The sequence below is a fragment of the Poecilia formosa genome, unplaced genomic scaffold, assembly GCF_000485575.1.
Source record: "Poecilia formosa unplaced genomic scaffold, Poecilia_formosa-5.1.2 Scaffold747, whole genome shotgun sequence".
In the NCBI taxonomy this organism is placed as follows: Eukaryota; Metazoa; Chordata; class Actinopteri; order Cyprinodontiformes; family Poeciliidae; genus Poecilia; species Poecilia formosa.
Window position 1 is genome coordinate 21970 of NW_006800686.1, and position 8125 is coordinate 30094.

General features: G+C 37.6%; 1 protein-coding gene across 1 annotated transcript in view; it reads left to right on the forward strand.

The window, feature by feature from the left end:
- The first annotated feature begins 1831 nt into the window (after positions 1 to 1831).
- LOC103131357 (uncharacterized) overlaps positions 1832 to 8125 on the forward strand; it is an 87794-nt gene continuing 81500 nt past the window's right edge. The window contains exon 1 of the mRNA XM_016666596.1: positions 1832 to 1944. The gene's annotated coding sequence lies outside the window, so the exon portion shown is untranslated. The remainder of the gene's footprint in view (positions 1945 to 8125) is intronic.

Genomic DNA, 8125 nt, shown 5'->3' on the forward strand with positions numbered 1-8125 from the left:
AAATGTGCTAATGGTGAAGAAACAACTTATCATTACAGGAAAACTGTTTATCTGCTGTCATTAGTAGCTATGCTAACTAAACTGAGCAATCACAACAAGCTATGCTAGTTGCACCATAGCACAGAGGAGAGGGAGAATGAGCAATCACATGAGAATGTTATTGACAGTTCTAAACACCGCCTCCTGCCTCCATTGGTTGTTTCTCAATAGTACTGGGAGAAGGCGGAGTTGAATTTTTTATCACAGAAAATCTCTCACCATACTGTCACAGCATATTGACAGTTGTAACAAATATGTAAAAAATATTTTTTTATAAAAGTTACATACTGCAGCTTTAATTTCATTTAGGAAAGGGCAGTTCAGGAGGGAGGTACGATTTAAATGCAAGCTAAGGTAGGACTATCTGGACTGACAGCAGACTGTTTTTTATTACCTTTATTATATTTTTATTAAATTGTTTGAATTTATGTCAGTAATAAATTTCTTGTTTTTTGTTGTGTAATTCTAAAAAGAGCAGAGAGACAGAAAAAATCCCTATAGATTCCCTGGAATGATGCTAACTAGTTTGTCACTGAACAAAGTGCTGCTCATAGACATGTCTGTGGTGTTGCTCACCTTTTACACTGGGACAGAGGGGAGTGAGGGGTTATGCTGGTATGGTGGTTAGAGCTGCTGCTGTCTGACTCACCTGTTGTTAAGTGTGGTAAAAGGTACAGGGGCAAGTTAAATATATGAATATGTTGGTAGATGTGGTCCTTCATTCATTAAATTAAATGGAGGCAAGCAGTAGTCTGTAGTTAAGCTAATACTAAATGATTGATAATCTCACACAGTCTACTCACCAGGGGCTTCGGGGAGGGTTGGGGGGGGCGGCGGGCACCTGACTGATATAAATTTGTTTTATAAGAATTACTGATTGCACTTTAAAAATTAGGTATCTTTATGTTATTAAAGGTAAAGTTTAAACAGTAATNCTCGGCTGGACACCTCACATCACTTTATGATGAAAAAGGCACCGCAGTGCCTGTACTTTCTGAGACGAATGAGAATGGTTCCCCTTCTGCCTACCATCCTCTCTACCTTCTACAAAGTAACCATTGAGAGCCTGCTGACCAGCAGTATCTCCATCTGGCCTGGGAGCTGCAAGGTGTCAAACTGTAAGTCTCTGGAAAGAGTGGTGAAGATAGCGGAGAGGACCATTGGGACTCCACTCCCCCCTATCCATAGCATTGCACACAGATGCTGCTTAGCCAGAACAAACCAGATCCTCTCTGACTCCACCCATCCTCTCCATGGTCTGTTCAACTGGTTGGCGCCTGGCAGGAGATTCCGTAGCATCCGCTGCAGAACAGCCAGACTCAGAAATAGCTATCTCCCACTGGCCATCAGATTGCTCAACAATCCTATCACTACGACGGTTTGAAACTGCTTGATAAATACTAAGTTCTATATATTTAACAATACATTATTTGTTTATTATGTAATTATAGGCACACTTGTGTTTTTGTGTGTGCTCTGGTGGCCAAGCGATGACATTTCATTGCCAATTTCACTTATGTTTCTTTGTGCAATGACAATAAAATAAGTCTAAGTCCTCTTGCAGAAGTATTAATATCCCCAAAGTTGATTAAACTTCCAATGATTCACTTCCTGCTAAAGAGCCCCCTGGTGGTTGAAGAAAAATCCACACAAAATCCATACCGGACTATAAGCTGCATGGTTCAAAGCTTAGGAAAAAAGTAGTGGTTTATAGTCCGGAAATACGGTAATCTTCATCTAGTTTGATGATTTATTTTAATAAAAAGTTATCTTTTTTGACATTCCCACTTTAAGTTCTTATCTTGTTCTGACTGCACTACTCTTTGGACAGGAGATGAGATTTTGGATGTAAATGGAGAATCTCTCCAAGGACTCACACACCAACAGGCCATCCAGACCTTCAAGGTGAGCTTCATGTTTACAATTATTTTAGATTTTCTGAACAAATGCTAAACCAGTTGATTCTTTTCAATAATGCTTCCCCCAAAACATATTTTGTTTTTAAGTAAAACGCACTACAAATGTAGGGCAGAATTATTTCTAAAAGAAAGATGGGTTTATTACACCGCTCTGGCACCTCTCCCGTTGTTGTTGCTTGATCTCTGAAGTTTACCTCGGCACAAATCGCGTGTGCCTGCTTTCACTCAAACTGGATACAGGCTCACCCGTGTGGACATTTATATCAACCCTTGTGAGGATCCATGTGTCTTTCATCAAGGTAAGAGTCAAGCTTAATTCCACCGTGTTTAATTTGCCTCCTCAGCTCAATGTGAACCACAAATGTTCACATTGAGTTGTGCTAAATGTTCATATTTCAGGAAAACTCATCCCATAAAGCTCAGGCAACCAAAACAGTCTCTTATTAAAAACTCAATAGACACAAGATAGAAGAGCTACTAAAGCCACATAAATGAAATTCAGGAATGTAGAAACTCAGAAGGAGAACTATGGAAGCCTGCTTCTGCCACTCCAGTAAAAGAAAAATTATCTTGAAATTTTAAGATACTATCTCGAAATAATTAGATACTATCTGGAACAAGATACTCATCTCGAATGAGATGCTATCAAGATCCAGGATAAAGAGGGCGTTTCCGCGTTTCTCCATCACATATGGTTCCTCCTGCATCTTTTTTGAACACTTTGTTCACGTTTTTGTAAATATGTTCTTAGACACACATACTCTTGCAGGCTTCTAGGTTCTAAAACCAAACATTTCCAACAAAGGCCTTGAGTGGTCCCACGTGGCTGCATGTCTCACAAACAAAGCCTCGCGGAGCTTAGTTTCTATGTCTTTCATTTCGACTGACTCTCTGCAGAGTATTTCTGAGTCGATTAGTGTAGCATTTCTGCCGGATTTTCACAAAATATCAGCCACGACAATGAACAGGGGAACCAACAAGTTCATGTCATCTATTTTGGACGACATCAAGGTGTTTGAGCCACGCGATGCCTCCAACATTGTGCGCGTCACAGCGAAATGCTACCGGTCGATGAGGAAAACACCAGATCCTCACACCCTCAGCATAAATATAGGTGTGGACACTGATGCCTATTGTTCTTGCAAGGCTGGGCAAGTCGGGCATTCATGATTTTGAGGGTTACTTTTGAAATAAGTGATTTCTGTTGTTGGCAAATGTTTGAGTGTGCCTAGACCTGTGTCAGGGACTGGACAGTACAAAGTGCAGAACACAGGTGTTGAATTAAAAAAAAAGGTGGGTTTTTATTTACCCAAGAGTATGAACAAAGGTTAACATAACAATTAAACAGGCATGCCAATAAAAGAGGTCAACATAAATTACTAGACTCAAGACATAACTGACAAAACAACAAACTGACCTAACTGAAATGACACATAAGGGGATTTAAATACTAGTTTAGCTAAACCATGTGGACACAATAGGGGAAAACAAAATGGCTGCCACCTGACAACTAACACAAACAATTAAATAAAACCAAAAAACATCCTCCCTGCACGACACAGGTGGTTCAGTCCAATGAGGCCATCAGCAGTACTTTAGGAACCTCAGCCCTTTGCCACGCCTTTTGTCCACCAGGGAGGGTAGCCAAACACCCAGGTAACTCAAACAAAGAAAACAACATAATTGAATTTCGACCTTGCATTGTTAATATGTGTGCACTCCATATAAACATTGTAAGGTGGAAGAATATAAATACTTAAACTTACAAAACAAACTAAAGTGAAAGGCAACTTATGAGGTGTGGATCTTACCCTGTGTGGCTTGCCATCACAACCTGATGCACTGTATTTGGTGATAGCGTGGCTAACACGATTACAGTTTAGTAAAAAGCCTTTTCAGGTAAAATAAAATCTTTAATGTGTGTCAGATACGGTACACATTGCATATTGATATGTTCAGCTAAAGTAAGACTGTGTAACAGACAGGCTTCAAGGTGTATAAGTTGTATAGGTACTGCCATTATGCGGTACTTAGCTAAAAGATTTTCAGTAATAATATGTTTATTACTGAAGCTGTAAAGCAGAATCTCAAATGGATAAATAATCACTCAAAATACAGCAGGGCCGAGCTCAAATCGTGACACTGCACCTACTAATGGCACTTCCGGTGGCAAGTGTCATTAGGCGCCACAAGTGCCACTGTTTTCGGGGCTAGCTGTCAGTGTTGTCACTGACTTTGGCTGACTTCGGCACCTCATACTGGCACTTCCGCTGACACCTGCCGTTATTGGTCACAAGTGCCACTGTTTTTGGGGATAGCTGCCAGTGTTGCCACCATAGACATTGCCACCATGGTTGCCACTGGCTTTGTCAAATGTACTACATATCCCATGATGCTTTATAACTAGTAGAAGAACTTGAAGACAGACGAAGAAGAAAGAATTTTTCAGGGGGGTTTTTTCGCAGAAAGACCTATGTTAGCTGAATTCCTACACTTTTTGTATATTNTTTGTGGTCCATGGTGGCATCGATGGATGTTCTCGCTTAATTACTTACTTGAACTGTAGCACAGACAATCGTGCCTCAACAGTGCTATTTCATTTTCTCAAGGCAACAGGCCTCTATGGCTTACCTTCTAGAGTGAGGTCAGATCATGGTGGCGAGAATGTGCAAGTGGTCCCTGGTGATGAACCTCCTACAGGGCATTGAATGTCGGAGTCTTATCACTGGGGAATCCATCCGTAATCTTTGGAGGGATGTCTTTTTTTCATGTTCTGGAACCATTTTATAGCATCTTTTATAATCTTTAAGATTCAGCCCTCTTGGATCCCAGCGACGATGTGCACAAACTTTCTCTTCACATGGTTTTTCTTCCTGAGATTTAAAGCCAACTAGAACAATTCAGAAAGGCATGGAACCACCATTCCTTGCGTACAGAAAACAAAACACCAATACAAATCTGAACTGGATGAATGTTGTTGAATGGATGACTGCCAACAGCACAGCAACTAACAATGTGTTTGGTGAAAAGTCCAACACACCAGAGACTCTTGAAGAACCTCTGCAACAGCATGGCCTTTGGCCACTACCAACCACTAATGCTGAGCAGGTCCCTAGTTTAATTGTAGAACCACCTCAAACCAGGCTCAGTCAGCAGCAACTTCAATCAGGTAATCTTACAGTCAGTCATATTTCAGATCTGAAGGTGAAATATCAGGCCTGTTGTGCATAAATTGCAAATGCTTTATTGATTTAAATACATGTCATTATGTTTGAGAAGAAGTGACAAACATCAAGAACATTTGATCAAATGCATTGTTCTTAAGATACAATTACTACAAATAAAACTTGGAATTAACATGAGTAGGTACTCATGTTAATTCCAAGTTTTATTTGTAGTAGTTGTATCTTAAGAATAATTTGCAAATAACCTTGCAGATTTAATTATCAAATGTTAAGGAGTTTAAAGACATGATAAATATACATTCTGGAGAGGGAAAGAACAATAAAAATTCTACTTTTGAAAATGTTCATGTAGAAATGACCAGTATCTCCCAACCCTCTTTTCAAACGCATCTTTTAGACCCTTTGAGATTCTTTAGAATTTAATTTTGTTTTTAATCAAAATGAGTAGTGTTCTTACATGAACTAGAACAATCATTACAAAAGATTAAACTACAGTGCCCATTTACACAGCAAAAACAAAAAAAATCTTGCCAAAGATTTTCCAGTGCAAAAATCTTTCTACATTTCGAATAAGACACAAGATATAAGTAACTTTTCATCAATATATGAGCTTGTTTTAAGTCAGTTTTCCTTAATATCGATGAAAAAGGACTTATTACATTGGCAGATTATTTCACTTATACCAAGGGAAAGATGTGCTGTTATAATTGAAATTAATATGCCAATGTCACTACTCCTCCTTTTTCATCAAAACTAAAGAATTATTGACTTAAAACAAGCTCATATCTTGATGTAAAGTTACATGCAAGTTAGTTTTATCTAAAGTGTACTAAGATATTTGCACTAGAAAATAGTCCAAAAATACTTGATAAGACATTTTGTTTTTGCCGTGTGGCTCAAACATACACTTTAAATTGTGAAACCAAAAGGTGGTTAAAAGATGACATCTATTCTTTGCAATAAAAAAAGCAAATATTGTATTTGTCATGTGGTGTGGTTGAGGTGGTGAGGAGAAGACGCAGGCGGACCCAGGATGTACGAATATGATGGTTTTAATAAAGATGATGCTCGATCAGTTCAAAACAGGCAGCACGGCAGAAAGACAGGCACACAGCCAAATACCGGTAGCCACTGACACACAGGACTGGAAACGAGAGCTAACGCTATCCAGGACTTTACAGTTCTACTGGAGCGAACACAAGACGTAAGACAAACAACACTGACTACGACAAGGATCCGACAACGAACACAGACACAGGTGGGTTTAAATACTGTTAATTCTCAGTACTCAGCCACGCCCTTAACTCCTCCCCACTCCAGCAGACTGACTACTGACCAGCTCTCCGTCTCACGGGTCCGAAAAGACTCCAATTCTCGGGTATTACCGCAGATAAGAATTTAGAGAACTTTTATTTAAGCTGGGAGCGGAGATGATTCGTCCAAGTTCTANCTGTTTATAAATTTTTATTTCAATGGTAATTGTATTGGTTAATTATCCTTGAATATTTTTGACTTAATTTAATTGAAGGAAGATGGCCAAAGTAATTGAATCTAACACTAAGTATCACTATTACAATGGAACCTATTGAACCCCGTTGGGTTGCCAGATAGGGCTTTGGCCAAGATGGAAATACGTAGTAGTTGTGTAGAACGTATATTGTAGAAATTAATAAAGTTTGAAAAAAAAACAACAAAGTAAACGTAATGAAACATTATAATTTCTCATGGAGGAATATTATGTTATGTGATCCTGATGTAGTAAATTCACACGTTGACTAAACATGAATTTTACAGAAGACTTCAAACGATTTCAGAGAGGGATTTTATAATGCACAAATATTTTAGTTCTTGGCTATTGAAAACTTAAATTATATGTTATTGCTGTTTAAAGTATTTACATACAATGGCTAATAAATATTGACAAATCAATTACTATTCATATACTTTGTGACATAAACTTTTAAAAATGTTGAAACATATCTGCCAATTAAAATAATATTTAAACAGCACAATTTTCATTTAAGAAAGCATTTCCATCTTAAGTATAACCCAAAGTAATTTTTATTTTAAAAAATATGTAACAATCTTGTTCTTAATGTTGCTTAGGATTCACACATTGTCAAAGTTTTTGAGGTGTACATACTTTCTGTTTTGACTTACTTCAGTGTAAAAAATTTGAAGGTGGTTTAACTTGAAAGTGAAAGTCCTCCTGCTGCCTTGAAAATGCTATTGAAATGCATTTTGTAGTTCAGATTTTAGTCAATGTCTCATCTTTGAATAAGTAAACTTTAAAGACAATGTCCAGGACCAGAAATGAACACGGAAAACCAACCTTCATTTATGCCGCACAAATCTGGAATGAACTTCACAATTAATGAAAAATAGCAGATATTAAATTTATTAAATAATAACAAGTAATAACTCTTTAAAACTGGTCAACAGGCACTTTTGGAAAATTATGATAACATGTTTTCCAAAAACTTTGCATTATCTTAAAAAAAACTCTGAAAGTTATAGTGGCTGTCTGGTCTATTACTTTCTTGGGAACTTATGACATCCTGTGAACTCTCATGAAACCATGCTGAAAATAATGCCACTCTGGAATTGTCAATATCTTATGTTGCCACTGTCACCAATATTAACTAATAAGTCAATATTAGTGAACTTACCCAGTTTAGTAATAGCATTATATTAAGGTAATTGTATGAAAAAAATTATAATCCGGAACTGACAGGAACTTGTCAGCATTGACATACCATGGCGACCTAGTGTCAGTTGTAGTGGTACCTAGTGGTAGCTATTAGGGCTGTTGTAAACAAATATTTTAGTAATCGAGTAATCTATCGATTATTCTTACAATTAATCGAGTAATCGGATAAAAAAATATATAAAATGAAATATTGGTAAATCTGGCATAATACCGGTGTTACTATCAGATATCAATATCAGTCCAATTTTTCATATTTGAGCATCCCTAACAGT